The sequence below is a fragment of the Triticum dicoccoides genome, chromosome 2A (genome assembly GCF_002162155.2).
Source record: "Triticum dicoccoides isolate Atlit2015 ecotype Zavitan chromosome 2A, WEW_v2.0, whole genome shotgun sequence".
NCBI lineage: Eukaryota > Viridiplantae > Streptophyta > Magnoliopsida > Poales > Poaceae > Triticum > Triticum dicoccoides.
The window spans coordinates 400469935-400488937 of NC_041382.1; positions in this window are offsets into that span (position 1 = coordinate 400469935).

A 19003-nucleotide genomic window follows, 5' to 3' on the forward strand; every position below is an offset into this window, starting at 1 on the left:
GTCGCCGGGCCCGCCGCGGGCCAGCGGCGCCGCCGCGCCGTGCCGTGCCGGTGACCGCCGTCGCGACGAGCTCCACCAGGAGCCCGACCTCCCCTGTTCCTTCTTCCCTTCCTTCTCGTCCACGGTTCCTCGCGCCCGAGCCCAGCGCCAACTTCTCCTTCCCGTGCGCCCAGCCGCTGCTCCGACAAGCTTTAGCCCGCGCGTCGCGGCCAGGACCTCCATCCCGAGCGCCCCATGCTCGCGGCCCCGCATCTCCTTTGGTTCACCTCCCGCGCCTCCGCCTCCCGTTGCCGTGCTGCTCCTCGCCCGCATGCCTCCTCCGCCTGCTCTGGTGTTGCTGCTCACTTCATCCATGGCCTCCCCTGCTCCACCATGGTCAGTGCCCGGCAACACCTCCTCTGGCCGCGAATCGTGCCGCTGCTTCTTGGTCGTCTGCAACCTCAGAGGTAACGGTGACCTTGCGCCTCCCGCGCTCGTGCACGCGTCTGGATTCGCCAAGTCCGACGACGCTCTGGTACAACTACGCTGCAGACACCAAGAACGGCACGTCCACTCGGGCGGGCGAACGACTACAGACCGAAACGCCAAGTCCCACTTCGACTAGAGTACCACTGCCGAAGGACCCTTGGACGTAAGAGCAACTACAACAGGCCGATCCAAACGGACAGTGTTTTTGTCCGCTCTTTGTCCGTTTAGGTCGGTTGCCCGCCCGCCGTCCGACTTGTTTTAGTTTTGGGTCGACAGTGCGTCCAGCGGGCCGACCCATTTCATGACCGTGCGCGCTTTAGATCATGCCAGCGGCCATGCTGCCGCCCTGGTTTTGGCGCTCCAGCGCGTGGGAAAGGTTCGCGCGCGGGGAAAAGCGGCCTAGCGCTCGCGGGAAAGGTTCGCGCGTGCGCCGCGGCCGGCGCTCCCTCCACACTCTGTACGCCGCCCACTCGTCTCGCCCCCACTCACTAGCCTCGCTGCCTCTGTGCCACCATGTCGATGCGCCGCCTTGGCGCTTCGGATTTTCGCGGAGTCTGTGAGCGCCGCTCAGGCGGCTTCTCCTCCGAAATCTGGTTTCGCGAGTAACGCCTCATCCTCGGCACCTTCGACACCGCAGAGGAGGCGGTCCACGCGCACGACGTGGCGGCGTGGCGCCTCCTGAGACCTAGTCGGGATATGAATTTTCTCGATGTGTCGAGCCAGTGGACGCAGGATCTCGCGCCTCTCCCACGGCTTTTCACCGACGAGGATCGTCGTGTCCATCGGAGGCGGCAGCGTCGCCTCGCCATCGCCGAGATGGACGTGAAAGCCATGGTGATGTGGCGCGAACGCTTCCCGCAGAACATCGTCGATGAGTGCCAGTTCTACAAGCAAAGTAGGTTGGAGAGGGACGCGGGGAGGACGGAGCGAGCCGCCTATCGGGAGGACAAGCGTTCGCGGAAGCAGACCGCTCAATTGAAACTGAAGCTACGAGAAACGTTGGGTTGGGACTTCGAAGACGAGCAGCATGCTGATGCTACATTCAGACGTTGGAGGAGGACATTATCGAGTCAGAGTCGGAAAGCGACGAGTAGTTGATCTTTTCTTTTATCTGTGTACGTTAGAACTATCTTTTTATCGGGAAAAAATGGCCGGCGTCAGCGACGAAGCAGGCGGGCGAGGGGGTGCTGTCAGTTGTCAATCCAATGTGCCACCGACCAGCGGGCTCTGTGAGGAAAGAGCGCGGGCGCGCGCACGTCCGTCTTGTGTCCGCGCCGACGCAAATCCGGCTCAAAAATGGGCCGGGAATGGGTCGGCAAGCGGACGAAAGCGGACGCGCGTCCATTTGGGTCGGCGCGTTGGGCCGACTTTTCTGTCCGCGCCGACTCAAATGGACGGCCGCGGACGAAATGGGTCGCCCCATTGGAGTTGCTCTAAGTTCCTCACTATGACCCCGAACATCTACGGAATGTGTACGACTACGAAACGTGTACCACTACTTCCACTACCATTGCCGAGTACCACTACTTCCACTTCGAACTCGAACCGCCTCGAAAACGCACGCTTCGAAGGTATACCGTTGAGACGATGACCTGTGGACAGAAGCATGTGTTGTATGAGATGCATGTTTAGATGTTGTAACTGCCCGTGAACATTAGTTGTTCCCTTGTTTGGCACTGTCTTCGACACGTGGGACACCCGGCAATAGGGATTACTCCTCGTCACCCTTTCATGTTTTGCACATCCACACTTTCGCTTGCATTGGTATCTCAACGAGTTGCCGGATCCTCGTAATGCCACTGTGGCACCATTTTCGGATTCACCGCCGTGGCACCGCTTTTCCACCACGGTGACAAAATACTACATATCATCTTCTTGTCAACATTTTTATAAAATTGCATAAAATTTGTATATGTCATCTGCATCATGATAACAACATTTAAATGCTTAAAAAATTTGTTTGCATTAATTACTTAGATGTCATGTTAAAATGATTTATTTTATAACTAAATAACCGTAGCTCCGAACTAAATAAACTTTATATGTAAATGGGGTAGAAAAATGCATAGATTAACATGGTGGCATTACTTTGCATGTTTAACAACTCTAAAATTGTGTATAGGGCAAAACAGTAGCAAATTCGAAATATGAACATGGGGATTTTCCGTAATTTTTATTTGTTGTTTCCGGCCTCATTTAATTTGCCTAAATGTGTAGATTAGTTAGGCTTCACCCTCTTGCCATGTTAACCAACATTTAACATTGTTGAGTACTTAAACGAGAGTGAACTAAATAACTTGAATGTGGTGTTTCGTCAATATGCAACTCGTAGCATATTGAGCTCCACTTAATTTGTAGTTTTATTTGTTGCGCTTTGTCATGCCATGAATCATTAAACCGGACACGCATCATACTTGATTGTCATCATGCCATGTTTATGCTTGGTTATTTACCATGATGTTTGCATCTTTCCGGTTGTGCTTCTCCTTGATAGTTCCGGTCATGTTGCGGTTGTGAGAATCCGTTCGACTACGCCCATTCGTCTTCTTCATGGACTCGGTCTTCTTCCTAGCAGGATTTCAGGCAAGATGACCATTACCCTGGATCTCACTACTATCTTTTCTTTGCTAGTTGTCTCGATGTTGTCACTATGTCGCGCTACCTACCACTTGTTTTGTCTCCCTCCCAAATTGTCATGAAAAGCCTCTATCATTTCCACCATCCTAGCAAACCGTTGTTCGGCTATGTTACCGCTTTGCTCAGCCCCTCCTATAGTGTTGCTAGTTGCAGTTGCAGTTGCAGTTTGTTCCATGTTGGGACATGGATATCATGGGATATCACAATATCTCTTATTTAATTAACGCATCTATATACTTGGTAATGGGTGGAAGGCTCTGCCTTTTGGCTGGTGTTTTGTTCCACTCATGCCGCCTTAGTTTCCGTCATATCGGTGTTACGTTCCTTGATTTTGCATTCCTCACACGGTCGAGGTTTATGGCCCCCCCTTGATTCTTCGCCTAAAGTAAAGCTTTCCTGAGGAGATCCAACATTGGTTTTACCATTTGCCTAAAAACAACTAAAACTTGCATAGGGACCGGCCAGCACCCGAGGACTCTTAATCAACCCCCGGGACAATGCTCGACATGAGTGTTGGTCCACCTACCTAGCAGTCGGCGGTGCCGCCTCGGGGCAACTCGATGGTATTTTGGCTATCGTCCACTTCGCATAGACGGATGAGTTCGTAGATAGAGAGCGCGCGGCTCCGGACACGGATCTAACTCACCAGGAGATCTCCTTGGGATAGTTTTCCTTTCTTCGAAGAACTTGTGCACTGGGATTCCGAGGTTACTCGGGATGTCTCGTGATGGAGGATTGTCTCCGCGGATCGTGAGCTTATCATGGGCTAAGTTGGGACACCCCTGCAGGGTTTAAACTTTCGAAAGTCATGCCCGGGTTATGTGGCAGATGGGAGTTTTTTAATATCTGGTTGTAGAGAACTTGACACCAGATCTGAATTAACATACACCAACCGCGTATGTAACCGTGATCGTCTCTTTTCGAGTGAGCTCGAGGAGAACACGATGGAGTTATGTTTGGACGTAAGTAGTTCAGGTTCACTTCTTGATCATTACTAGTTTGCGACCGCTTGCGTAGTTTCTCATCTTACACTTGTACTCGTAAGTTAGCCACCATATAATGCTTAATGCTGCTGCAACCTCACCCCTTATCCACTCCATACCCATTAAGCTTTGCAAGCTTGATATCCATGGTAATGAGATTGCTGAGTCCTCGTGGCTCACAAATTACTACAACAACAGTTGCACGTACAGGTAATGCAATGATCTGACGTGAGAGCGATGCTTGATTGCTTTTGGAGTTCTTCTTTGATCAAGGGATCGGTTCCGGGTCAGGAGCCTGAGATTAGCAGGGTGGATATTGTTATTCTTTTTGTTAGTTTTCATCCGTAGTCGGATCCTGCTCTTCTATATGATGATTGCTATGTATTGATGTATTCATGTATTCATGTCGTAGCTTGTGGTGAGTGTAAGCCTTTATCTTGTATCCTCATATATTCAGTACATGGCATGTTGTAATGATATCCACCTTGCTATGCGCTCGAAATGCGGTTGTGCCCCAATCATGAGTTCATCACGTGATTGGGATAGAATCGCAACTTGGCCGCTACAGACACCTACATTAGCACACCATTCGGCTACTTAATCAAGTGTTAGGCTTCACTAGTTTGGACAAGACAGTGGGGTTGCCCGGCTCTGTATAGTCAATCCCAGTGACGACAACGTCTTCAACCTTTTCTTCAGCAGGCTTGAGGGGACTTGCCGGTTTAACACCGGTCGGGTCAACATCCATATGATCTATGGCAGCATTGTGTTCCTCCGGTGGCGGGTCATCAACTGTGGCCTCAGGAGTCTGATGGGAAGCTTCTGTTGTTTGCTTCTCTTGCTCACCGGGTTTGAATCTTCATCCGGTTTATTTATTTTTGACTTTTTGCCGGGCTTAGCTATGCCCCTGGAAATGCAAACATAAGATGATATCAGCGTATCAATCAGTATGAGAATCAAGATATTAAATGTTCTTACCCAGGGTGACTTTGAAAACAGGAATTTGGGTTCTAGTTGAGTCGCCGGAAGAGGAGTGAGATGTTCCCTGATAATTTGAATTGGACGGGTTAAGCGGTTGACGAATAAGACCCGCTTTTGGAAAAGATAAGGTTGAATTCTGTGGCACCTCATTCCGGCGCTTTCCTGGAGCCGCTGTGTATGGTAAACCGGAGGAAAGATTTCCACCTCCACTATTCTGGGTTGTGCGACGAAGTTCATGCTACCGTTTCTTCAAGAGACAGTTGGGATCCAAGTAAGCTAAAGGGTGAGAAAATCTTACTTTCAGGCTTGCTTGTCGAGTTTTCTATCTCAGCAGAGGTTCTTAGTCGGAGGAAAGGGTAATTACCTCTGCATCATCTGCATGGCTGGCCTTCGCATCATCCTGATATTGATCAGTGTCAATAAGATGCATAAAAATGAGCCAAGGGAGTCAAGTTCTACCTCTGGCTCATCATCATCCAAGTCAAATAACTCGGAGAGGTTGGTCTTCTTCTTAGAAGGCTTTTTGGAAGCCTTATTCTTTGTCCGGGTCTTCTTGGCCGACTTATCCTGAAGCTTCTTGTTCCAGAAAGGGGAATTGGCCTGCAGAAAATTAAGTGACTATAAGAGGGAAGTTTAAGTAGATAATGAATAAACCAGATTTTGTTTAAAATACTCATAGCTGGAGGCTTATTAAGGGTGCAAAAAGGATTTAAGCCTGTTTTGCTGCAATCTTCCAAACTCTCTTTCAGCAGTGTCTTGGTCATATTATTGATGTCATCATCATCCAGTTCTATCTGGCAGTGGCGTTGAGGATCTTTGACGTTGCCAGTATAATCACACATTAAGCCAGGCCGGCGGCTTAAGGGCAAAATTCTCCAGGCGACCCAGCATCGAACCAGGTGGATGACACTCAAACCGTTAGCCATTGCTCTGATCTTTGAAAAAATGGGTATGTATTTGACCTGTTCTTATGTGCTAATCCGCTCTGGAGACGGTGTCTGTTGCTAAGCCAGTGTTCAAGGTAACCCGGCATGGGATTTTCACCCTCTGGAGATGTATCTTAACAGTAAAACCAAGTCTGATTCCAGTCCGTAGGATGACTGGGAGGTTTGGCAGCAGGAAACGTAGCTTCTTTCCGCCTCTGAATTGAAATACCACCCAACTCTAGGCTAGGCCCATCGGTGAACTCAGTCTGGCGGTTCAGGTAGTAGAATTCCCTAAACAGTTCTATAGTGGGCTCTTATTGCAGATACACTTCACAAAAAACTTGGAAGCTGTAGATGTTTGAAACAGAATTGGGCCTGATATCTTGTGGATGGAGTTGGAAGACGTGCAGCACAACACGGAAATTTTTTGAGCCGGGTGGAGTGAACCCCTGGCGCATGTGATCAGTGAAGACTATAACTTCACCTTCTTTGGGCTCAGGGGTGGTCTCGGTTCCAGGGACTCTCCAATGGATGCACTACAAAAAAGACACATTCGTGACATTTTGGGCCGAACGAATTTTTTCCTATCATGCTTATACACTTCTATGACGATAATTGTGACAAACACGATATCATCATAGATGTGGTGGGCTCCTACCTCTATGACAAAAATCATGACAGAAAATGGGTTTTTCGTCCTAGGCGAGCCGGAGACGCAGCTGCATGACATTCTTTGGGCTGTCCATGACGGAAACAACCGTGATAGAAGCGAGGGCGGGGAAAATATTGGGGAGTTTCCGGTTATGGTGGGTGGTCGGGGCCGAGCGATGTGCATTTCTCTCGTACACGTACGCGCGTGGGTGCGAGGCGTTGGCCTCTAACAGAACCAAGCGAGACGTTCGCCTACTGAACCCGAGCGATTGCACTGCAGGCTACGCATTACTGAACCCGAGCGATCGATCGATGGCTGTTAACTAAACCCGATCGAGCGATTCCTTCACTACCGCCGCTAACTAAAGCTGATCGATGCTGCCTCTTGATGGACAGTGAGCGTTGTTTGGGGGGTGGATGAGCAGTTCCCGGTGGGAGGGGGGGTGAACAGGATCTCGTGGTAGTAGAGGCCGTTGCCGCTGGATGAATAGGACCCCGATCGATCGAGCCAGTTGGGGTGGATGGACAGGACCCCATGGATGGCTGGATGAACAGGACCCCGTGGAGGGATGGTTGAACAATAGCCGGTGGAGGGCTGGATGAACAGTAGCCCGTGGAGGGGTGGTTTAACGGGACCCCGTGGAGAGGGCTGGTTGAACAGTAGCCGGTGGAGGAGCGGTGGAGGCTGGATGAACAGGAGCAGGTGGAGGCTGGAGGAGGACGACGGTGGATGAACAGTAGCGCGTGGAGGCAGTCGACGGTGGAGATGAACAGTATCCCGTGGAGTCATGTTTTGCGGTACGCCACTCCCCTCCCGATGAACAGGACCCCCGTTTCGACCGTAGCGCTCCAACACAAGTCCGTTTCGTCCGTTTTGCGGTACGCCACACCCCTCCCGATCAACAGGACCCCATTTTGACCGTAGGAGGTCCAAGAGAAGTCCATTTCCTCCGTTTTGCGGTAAGCCTTGGGTTGATCATATTCTTTTCCTTGGATCAAGTGTTTTCCCTGTTCATTTGCCTCTCGCCATTTAATCTTTCCGGAGTGCAGAAGACATCTCAGAAAATTCGTCTGTGTTCCAATTAATTTAAGGTTATCACCTCATTGAAATATTTCAATTGTTCCGGTGCATCATCTATTTGTTCAACAATCCTTTTTCAACGGTGTTTACTTTTTAGTGGGCCCCAACCCACAGGTCTTTTCCCAGGATCTTACCCGACTCTTCTAATTTTTCTGGAGCTATTTTGTTTGCCAGTTATTCTTTCTTACCCATCCGGAGTATTTCAGGGATTGATTTCAGGGATTGTTTTCCAGAAGAATTCTTCGCCCTCATATTCCAGCTATCGTTATCCAATTATCCCGGCGCTTCGTTCAAGTGCTCTTTAATCAGCTCGAGTTCTTCCCGTTCTCTGGTATCTAAATCCCCTCAAGCATATTTGTTCCTCTAATTCTTCCCAGTGATTCATTCCCTTTCAGCAGTCATTTTCAAATTTTTACCGTGGTTCCTTCAGATTCCTTTTCCAATGTTATCATTTTAATTCATTCGTTCTTACCAATTCCACTGGTGGTTCATGAAGACTTGCTCAAGTTTTGTGCTATATCCCCTTTAATCCTTTTCCAATCAGAATAAGTAGTATGCAAAATCCATTGCTTGTCATAAATGTAATTTGATGAAGGAAAAGCATACAATAAATCTTATTCTTATTTCCTCCAAGTGATTAATCCCTTCCTTCGGAGTTTGTTCATGATGAATAATTTCGCGGTTCGAAGTGTTTTCATCTTTTCTTTTCCGGAGTTCAAATTTCCTCGACCATTTCGTCGGAACCTCCATCTAAGGCTCACCTTATTCTTTCATCCTTCATTCTATCTCATCATCCTTTTGTCACCGGAGTTCTTCATGGTGGTTCTTCATGATTTAATTCATTCTTCAATAGTTCATCAAAATTTTGTTGGAGGAGTTCAAGTATCTTTTGTTCTCGCGTCTTGAAGTGCAATTCATTCTCCGTATTCTTTTGAAGTGGAGTTTTGCATTTCTTCGTTCTTCTCAGATATTCAAACTTTTGGTTGTGGTATAATTTCACCTCAAGTTTTGAGATGTTTTTGATAAGTCCACAACAAGCTTATTCTTTCATTGTTGATTTTCTCAACAACTCTGTTCAATCCTTCCTTCTAAGTTCTTTTCATTCCACTATTTCAATTCTTCTGGAGGCATTGCGTTATTCATCTCGTCAAGGGTCATCCCATCTTGCGAAGCTCATGTTCTATTCCTTCCATTTTCAGCCGGAGTGCTGCCAGAATTCTTATGTTCTTATTCCTTTCCTATCTTATTCTAACCGGAGTGGTTTCAGAGTCAACTTGTTTCTTGAGCTTTGCATTCTCGTCATATTCGTTGTTCCTCTTTTCTACCCGAGTGCTCCCGTCTTTTTTCATCTTCTCTTTTGCGTTCTTATTTCACCTTACCCTCTTTCCTTCCGTCTCGTTCCTAAGATCTCGGGACGAGATCTTCTGTTAGTGGAGGAGAGTTGTAACGCCCCGAGACCGATGCTCTAGTTACCTTCCATTTATTTCATCGATGTCGTGTATTTCATTTGATTGTTGCCATGTTCACGATAGCGCCATTCCATCCTTGTGTTTTGTTTCTTGGGCATGGTGTGTTTACCATTGTCAACTTGTTTTGCATTGTTCCTTTTATTTGTTGCATATGCTATGCTCATCATTGTTATGTTGCATTGTGCCTCTTGTCTTTTTGCATTTCATCATAATCACCATGTGCATTGCATTCCTTATGATGTTGTCTTGCTATATTCATGTCATATGTATCAACCCCTTTGATATCTCTCTCAAACCTAGACATGCACCATCACCTTCTTCTTCCTCTTCTTTTACTTCTTTATGCAAGTGAGTTCTTCCCTGCCCCCATTAATGTTCATTCTTTCCCTAAAAATCCTGCACATTGCCTACACCCTCCCTGCCAATTTTCAGCTCATTTGAAAATGTTTTTGTTGGGTTCAAAGATGGCTAAGGTTTGAATTTAATTCAAACTTGAGTTATTTTTATATCTCAAAAAATGTCCAAATCATTTTATTCAAATTGTGCATAAATCCAGGATCTCAGATCTATTTCTATCTCAGTCTACTTCCTTCCAGATCTCCCTGTGCATTTCTGCTCTTGTTATTATGTCTGAAGAATTAAAGAAAAGAAATGAGTGAGAAAGGAAGAGCAGCCCAGCAGCAGACCCCTTAGCCCAGCCCGCGCCTGGCCTTTTCTCCTCTTCCCTCTGGTAAATTTTGCTCAATGCAACCCGTCGAGCCCGCCTGTCATCCCCTCAAGCCTCACTTTTTCTTCCACCTCCAGTCGTTTTCCTCTCTCACGGTAAAACATAGCACCATGCCGCACATGGCCACCGTGGACGCCCGAGCTCCACGTCCGCCCTTCCCCCCCTCGGTGAGCAGCCGTTCCTCCCAGCCCCTCTCCGGTTCGATTCTGTAGCCGTGGCCGCCGATCCCGTCGCGTCCGAGGCCTTGTCCGCCATGGACGACCATGACAGCGGCCCAAGCTCGTGTTCTAGCCTCTGCTCGCCTCACCTTTGCATGCATCCTACCACACACTCAATCACGCAACACACGTGCATCTCGCTCATGAGCCTCGTTGTGTGCTTCGACCTGTAACCACCATGACCGAGACAAGCTCCTGCTCGTCCTCGGTTTCCAGTACCCATAGCCTTGTATGCGCATGCCCGCAGCAGCCGCTGCTTGGTTCACCTGCACACACACCCTTTTCCGCACACCCGCTGATGCCTAGCTGCAGAGATCGGCACCGCGTTCGCTCGCCGTTGCCGTGAGCTTTCTCGGCGTAGCCATGGCTGAAGCTCACCACTTCTGTTGTTTGGCTATCAAGCTATCAAGGTAGCCACCTCCTTGTTAATCAACACACGCAGGAGCCAAACTGTATGGCCTTCCCCTTTGTTACCCAGGCGACCAGGGATCAAATCCCCAAGGCTGCACCTTTTGTTTTCACCAATTTTGCTTCACCCAGATCAAGCTCTACTCCTCTTTCATGCTCTGCCAAGTCCATTCTTTAGCAATCAAATCAGTAGCCCACTGGTCATCTTAGCGCACCAACAGCAGGAGGTCTGGGACCGAATCCCATGGAGCCTCAATCCTTTTCCTTATGTGTCTTTTTTTTCTTTTTCCAAAACGTGCAAACATCCGCTTCGGGCCAATTCTGCTCCTGGGTTTGCACAGTGCATTACTTTCGGCCAACATATGTTTTTTTCCTGTTCACTGCAATTTAGCATTTCTCTAGAGCATGCATACAGAAAAATGCCATCATTTTGAATTGTCAATAACTAAATATGCATGCATCCAAATTAAAGAAACAATATATGTAAAATGCACAGGATAACATGGTGCACTTTCTTTTGCTGTTTAATAGCTCTAAAATGTGGTTTAGGCAGAACATTACCAAATTTGAAATATGCACATGGGGATTTTCCGGAATTGTTGTTTGTTATTTCCGGCCTCATTTAAATTGCCTAGATAGGTAGTTTTGTTGTGTATCAACTCTTGCCATGTTAACCAACATTTAATCTTGTCATGCATCATACTTGGTTATGCAGCATGCCATGTTTATGTGTTGTGTGTTTACCATGTTGTTTGCTTCTTTCCGGTTGTGCTTCTTCTAGATAGTTCCGGTTTCATTGCGATCGTGAGGATTCGTTCGTCTACGCTTGGTTCGTCTTCACCCGCTCGTCTTCTTCATGGACCCGTTCTTCTTCCTAGCGGGATTTCAGGCAAGATGACCATTACCCTGGATCCCACTACTATCGTTGTTATGCTAGTTGCATCGTTCTACCGCTATGCTGCGCTCCCTATCACTTGTTTATCAAGCCTCCCAAATTGCCATGTCAGCCTCTAACCTTTTCACCCTTCCTAGCAAAACATTGTTTGGCTATATTACCACTTTTTCTCAGCCCCTCTTATAGCGTTGTTAGTTGTAGGTGAAGTTGAAGATTGCTCCATGTTGGAACAGGATTATGTTGGGATATCACAATATCTCTTATTTAGTTAATGCATCTATATACTTGGTAAAGGATGGAAGGCTCGGCCTTATGCCTGGTGTTTTGTTCCACTCTTGCCGCCTTAGTTTCCGTCATACCGGTGTTATGTTCCTTGATTTTGTGTTCCTTACGCGGCCGGGTGTATGGGAACCCCTTGACAGTTCGCTTTGAATAAAACTCCTCCAGCAAGGCCCAACTTTGGTTTTACATTTTCCTAACAACCTACTCCCTCCATTCCTTTATATATGGTGTATTTGTTTTTTCAAAAGTCAAACGAGTGCATGTTTGACCGAGTTTTTAGAAAAATATAGCAATATCCACAATAAGAAATTTTATATCATTTGATCTATCATGAAAAGTAGTTTCATATTTTATATATTAAGCATTGTAGATGTTATTATTTTATCCTATAATCTTGGTCAAACCTTTAAAAGGTTGACTTGAACGGAAACCTATACACCTTATATTCTAGAACGGAGGGAGTATTACCTTTCCCTTGGGAGTAATTAACCTGAGGGTCATCTTTATTTTAAACCCCCCCGGGCTAGTGCTTCTCTAAGTGTTGGTCTGAGCCGAGCAGCCTGCAGGGCCACCTCAGGGAAACTTGAGGGTTGGTTTTACTCGTAGCTTGACTCATCCGGTGTGCCCTGAGAACGAGATATGTGCAGTTTCTATCGGGATTTGTTGGCACATTCGGGCGGTCTTGCTGGTCTTGTTTTACCATTGCCTAAATGTCTTGTAACCGGGATTCCGAGACTGATCGGGTCTTCCCGGGAGAAGGAATATCCTTCGTTGGTCGTGAGAGCTTATAATGGGCTAAGTTGGGACACCCCTGCAGGGTTTAAACTTTCGAAAGCGATGCCCGTGGTTATGTGGCAGATGGGAATTTGTTAATGTCCGGTTGTAGAGAACTTGACACTTGACTTAATTAAAACGCATGAACCACGTGTGTAGCCGTGATGGTCTCTTTTCGGCGGAGTCCGGGAAGTGAACACGGTTTGGGTTATGTATGAACGTTAGTAGTTTCAGGATCACTTCTTGATCACTTCTAGCTTCTCGACCATTGTGTTGCTTCTCTTCTCGCTCTTATTTGCATATGTTAGCCTCCATATATGCTTAGTCACTACTGCAACCTCACCACTATCCTTTCCTTACCCACTAAGCTTTGCTAGTTTTGATACCCATGGTAATGGGATTGCTGAGTCCTCATGGCTCACAGATTACTACAACAACAGTTGCAGGTACAAGTATTGTGATGATCATGAAGCGAGAGCGATATTACTTCTTTTGGAGTTCTTCTTCTGCTTCGTCATTCAGGGGATAGGTGGGTCGACAGCCTGGGCTAGCAGGGTGGATGTTGTTGAGTTTCTGTTTGTGTTTCATTGGTAGTCGGATGTTGCTCTTATGTATGATGTTGTTGTATTCATGTGGCATTGTATGCCTCTTGTATGTATCCCCAACTATTATGTAATGGTACGATGTAATGATATCCACCTTGCAAAAGCGTCTCCAATATGCGCTTCTATCCTTGGTGGGACCTTCGAGTTCCTTTAGGATAGGGTCGCATATTGGGCGTGACAGTCACACCCCTCCCGATGAACAGGATCCCGTTCCGACCGTGGCCGGTCGAACACAAGGCCATTTCCTCCATTCTGCGGTATGCCAGGCCTCGTTTTGATCTGCTATTCCGTCGAAGCCGGTTGGCTCCCGATGAACACGATGCATTCCGACCCAGTCGGTCGCCTCTCGATGAACAGGATGTTGTTTCTCTGTTCCGACCCAACCGGTTTGCTGCCCGATGAACAGGGCGCCGTTGCTGCCGTCCGTTGTCTCTCCATGTACACAAGCCCTGGCCGTCTGTATATATATGCGCGAGTACGTGCTCGAGACCCTGCCCGTATGTACGTACGTGCCCGTATTTTTTGCCGTGTGGCTGTACGCACGTATACAGGACTTAGACAGGACTGCGTGAACTGCTATGTCGGGTGCTCTACAACAACACATGCCGCTACTTACTCGTCCATGGTTCATACTTGTAAAGAGACCGATTGACCACTATGTACATACACGTTCGCGACAAGACAGACAACGCTACATACGCTTTGACCGGTGGGTCCTAGCGGTCAGGGAGGATAAGGACGCACTTCCTTGCGGGTGAAGATATAGCTGCTCGGTCCCAGCTGTCAGGGGGAGGAATCATTTTTATTTTGTGAGTAATAAGGAGGCACTTCCTTGTGTTCGAAGATGTAGCTAGTGGGTCCAGCTGTCAGCCTCACCGCCTAAAGTCCTCTTCCGATGGCTGTCCTTCGTTGACCATGTTGACCACACCGCACGGAGAGCACCAAGGCAATGGACGACGGCGAGGCCTAGAAAGGGAACGACACAGAGCCAGGGAAGACGCGACAGTGGATGCCCACGCGGAGGGGAGTACATGGGTTGACTACTTTGGCTGCGGTGTGAGGTTGCCGTCGCCGGAGAATAACAGGAGGTGTGGGTGAGTATAGAGGGATGGCATGGCCAGCTATGGCAGCACAGCCGGACACGAGAGGCAGGAGCCGGTGGCAAGGCCGGCGCAGGTTTGGGCGGCTGGAGCAAGAAGACCAGAGGTTGAAGAAGCACGACGGCCATTGGATGGACATCATACGGTGAATCGTTTATATTGACTAAGTTGACAAAGCCCTTGGTACGTGTCAACTTAGTAGGCCCACAGGTCAGCCTCTGAAATGGTGCACCCCAGATGTCAGGGGTAGGAATCATTTTTTGGGCGGCTGAAGCAAGAATATCAGAGATTGAAGAAGAAGCACGATATCCATTGGATGGACATCCAACGGCCACTGCAGCTTGAACCGTGTGTTGACTATAAGTTGACAAAGCCTTGCATACGCATCAACTTAGTTTTTTTAAGAGGACGCGTCAACTTAGAAGGCCTACAAGTGTGTGGCAGAGAACATATAGCCCATTTGCGATTTGTAAGAATGTACAACCCATTTTTGAATTCTAATGGAATTACTACAACCCATTTACAGTTTGTTAAAAGTACAACCCATTTTCTAGCTAGGACAATGATTAATAATGTCAATGAACCACTCAAAACAGAATTCAATAAAATTTCCCACATTTTGATGGGATCGGAAATATTTTTTATCCGGAAATTTCTAGTCAGATTAAATATAATTTTTCAAATTAAAGTTGTATTACGTAAAAATCCAACAAAATATTGCGCGCGCAACAAGTAATGAAATTAAAATTTTCAGATTCCAAAAATAATATATTTTTAAACTAATTACGTGTTTGGTGCATTTTTATAGTTACTGCCCATTTTTTATAATTACATCCCATTTATTATTTCTTAAAGCCCATTTTCTTGTTAAGCCCAATGCATCCCTCCTGGGAAAGATTTGCAGCCTAGCGGGGAATAACAAGTTGACCAGGATATTGTGTACAACTGTCGGGCCAATTGCATTGCCGTTGTTGAAAAAAGGCCTGTGTAGTACAGTACAACCTTACATGGCTACTCAGCCCACATTCAGCGGTGTCGGAAAGGTCCAAACAAGGCTTCTGTACAAATTTTTGAAGTCACTAAGCTCAATTAATAACTTAAGAAAAAAGTTAGAGTACAGTGGAACCTAATTAAAAGCTGTCAGAAGCAAAGAAATAATTCAACGGGTCCCACTTGTGCGTATGTGCGTGTGTTTGTTTGTGTGTGTGTGTGTGTGTGAGAGAGAGAGAGAGAGAGAGAGAGAGAGACCCATCGTTCGATGCTCATAAATATATCTTTCAGCCATATGCATTGTTGATGCTCAGTAAAAACTTATATAGTTGACACAATCATATAGAACATCAGCACACTATACTTGCATACCAAAATTTCACGCAGGCGACACAATCAGGGTGGAAGCAGTGGATCGCTACGGGTAGGGCTATGTTGAAACCAATGAACTCGTACATAACGGTTCATCGTCTTTATCATGACGGGGAAATATCTTGAATGCGGTGCAAAGAAAATAGACAGACAACACAATAAGTTCTGCTAGCACATTAAGTTGACATACAACCCTTTCTAAAAAAAGTTCAGGTACAAAATTAGAACAGGTCACAATCAAATGTACTGGCACATGAGTGCTTCACACCCCTTGCTCAGATTTAACTAGTATCTGACAAGATTCAGTTGTTACCTCAAATTAGAGCACATCCAGGCAGCCAGCCCTACCTCCTCTCCCAAAGAAGCAGTGGCCTCCGCTGCGCGATGGAGTAGGCCCTGTGCCATCCATCGTTTCGAGCAACACGGGGAAAGTATGACGTTGACTACTGTAATGGACATCATCGACAGACCCTTGCACCAGCGGCGGCGGCAGGACTTCGATTTATGGATTGACCACTTCTTCGACATGCACGAACACTCGATACAGGTACATCCCTAATGTGGTCCGCGGCGGCCTTGGTGGTGACGAATAGTACAACCCCGGTTCCTGCACCGGTATCTCAACACCAATCACCTCGGTATGGTGGACGGCTTCTTCGTCCATGCCATAACTGTCAGAGCCCAACTGTATGGAGGAACAAACATACTTACGAGCTCACCTCCATGGTCGTTGATAAGCTCATTCATGGATTCGCTGTTCCAAGCATGTCGAGGCATGCCATGGAAGGTAAGCTTTGTTAAAAACTCAAGCTCAAAGGGCACCGAACCCCATCCTGGGTGCCACCGATCAAATCTCACCAGCGCGCCATCGCAGAACAAACGCCGGGAAGATTCGAACACACGACTATAGTCATAAGTTGTCAGGAACATGACGAAGAAATCAACCGGTGGCAGACAGAGTTCGACGAGCAAGTCACTTATTTGGATGTTGTGCGCAATGCCAAGAGCTTTGACAAGGTCATCCGTCGAGATGGGAGGCCGGTCGCCGTTGATGGTTACCATCAGCACTTTGCCGGCAAACTGGTCGTCAAGCGCCGCCATGCCACTGTTGAGCGACAACACGCATCGCCCGAAGGCAGGACAGACCTCAGGATCTCCGGCTCAGAGATCCGCGTTGACCGGCGACATGATAGTGCACTTGAGTACATGGAGTACAGGAGGGGGATTTGGGGGAACTGGAGTAGGAATCGAGATTCCAGAGGTGGGGGAGGGGCCGGAGATTGGGGATGAAAAGGTAGCATGAATTTCGAACATGCGCCAATATGCTCTCGGCGCGCAAGCGCACGAAAACACCGGTGGCACCCACATGTCGGCCTAAGAGTCCTTATTCTTTTATTTTTGGAGAGCCCGACCTTTTTTTGAGGATCTTTTGAGAGCCCGGCCTGGGAGTCATAATTGACCTGTTTGGCATTGCGTTACTACTCGGCCCATATTCGACGACACCTCACTGGCCCAAACAAGTGTACATCATCGAAAAGACACTGAGCTCAAATTATAACTTGAAAAAATGAGATATACTCTGAACACTAGAGAATGGTGATGCCCTCATTTAGCCCACCAGCAGTTCGAGACAATAAACAGTTTGAAACAACGATATATACAACATTCAAACACTGACTAGTGACTACTACTGACGTAAACAGCAAGACATGATAGTTCATAAGAAGTCTTGCTACACCACATAAACGCACTCATCTGCAGCGCTCAGACTCTCGTGATCCAGACAAGAATGAAATTCTAAATAGAGGCAACTATCAGATAGTAAGAGTGACATAGACGAGGATGACCAAATGACAAGGAATATGCATAACAAAAGAGAGAACCACCCATCCAGAACAAGCAGCAGAGACAACAAGTTATTTGAAGAGGGATGATCCAACACCATCATAATTTGCAGCCCCTCTTCAGCGACCAGTGATCCAGAGACACCAGTACTCCACCCTTTCGATGCAACAACCCAATTACCTGTTAACCTGAAGGCTTGAACCACATCACTGCCTGTCGTACTTGAGACATCCAAGGATCAAAGTTAATCCAGATGCCTTTGTCATTCTCACCTTCTTTTGGCTGTAGGCTGTATCATTGACAATCAGGGGAGTTTGCTCCCGAAGTCCTAGGGATCGCCGTCTAGACCCAGTTTTCCATAGCAAATAGAGCCTCTCTTCCATCAAGGTCCTTGCCAACGGTGATCTCCTGGTTAATCAGATAATTGATTCCGAGAAACAGAGAGTGTGAACCAAGGCTGTTTACCTGCCTCCAACTCAAAAATCCTGAAGGCCCCAACAAGCTGGTATCCTGCTCATAGACGCAATAGCCACTGTTCAGATACTCACGTATTTCACAGTGCTTGTAACAGTGGGGTTTTTGCAATATAACTTTTTTGTCTCATGTGTCTGAATGATCATCAGTCTTTTGCCGTCGTCTGATCGAGCGAGAACCAGTTGTGCTTCCCTATTTTTGGCAAAGCACTACAAAAAATGACACATCCGTGACATTTTGGGCCGAATGATTTTTTTTCTGTCATACATATGACACTTCTAAGACGATAATTGTGACAAAACCCGGTATCATCATAGATGTGGTGGGCTCCTACTTCTATGACAAAAAATCATGACAGAAAATGGGCTTTTCGTCCTGGGTGGGCCGGAGACGCAGCTGCATGATATTCTTTGGGCCGTCCATGACGGAAAAAACCATGGTAGAAGCGAGGGGGAGGAAAATTTCAGGGAGTTGCCGGTTACGGTGGGAGGTTGGGGGCCGAGCGATGCGTGTTTCTCTCGTACACGTGCGAGGCGTTGGCTCTAACTGAACCCGAGCGAGGTGTTGGGCTCTAACTAAACCCGGGCAATTGCACTGCAGGCTACGCGTTACTGAACCCGAGTGATCGATCGATGGCTGTTAACTGAACCCGATCGAGCGATTCCTTTGCTACTGCTGCTAACTGAAGCCGATCGATGCTGCCTCTAGGATGAACAGTAAGCGTTGCGGGGAGGGGGGGTTGGATGAACAGTGAGCGGTGGCGTTGCCTCTAGATGAATAGGACCCCGTGGTGTGGAGGGCTGGATGAACAGTAGACGATGGAGGGGTGGCCGTGGAGGGGTGGTTGAAGAGGACCCCGTGGTGTGGAGGCCTGGATGAATAGTAGATGGTGGAGGGGTGCCCGTGGAGGGGTGGTTGAACAGTAGCCGGTGGAATAGCGTGCGGTGGAGGCTGGATGAACAGGAGCCCGTGGAGGCTGGAGGAGGTCGACGGTGGAGATGAACAATATCCCGTGGAGTCCCGTTTTGCGGTACGCCACACCCCTCCCGATGAACAGGACCCCCGTTTCGACCGTAGCGCTCCAACACAAGTCCGTTTCGTCCGTTTTGCGGTACGC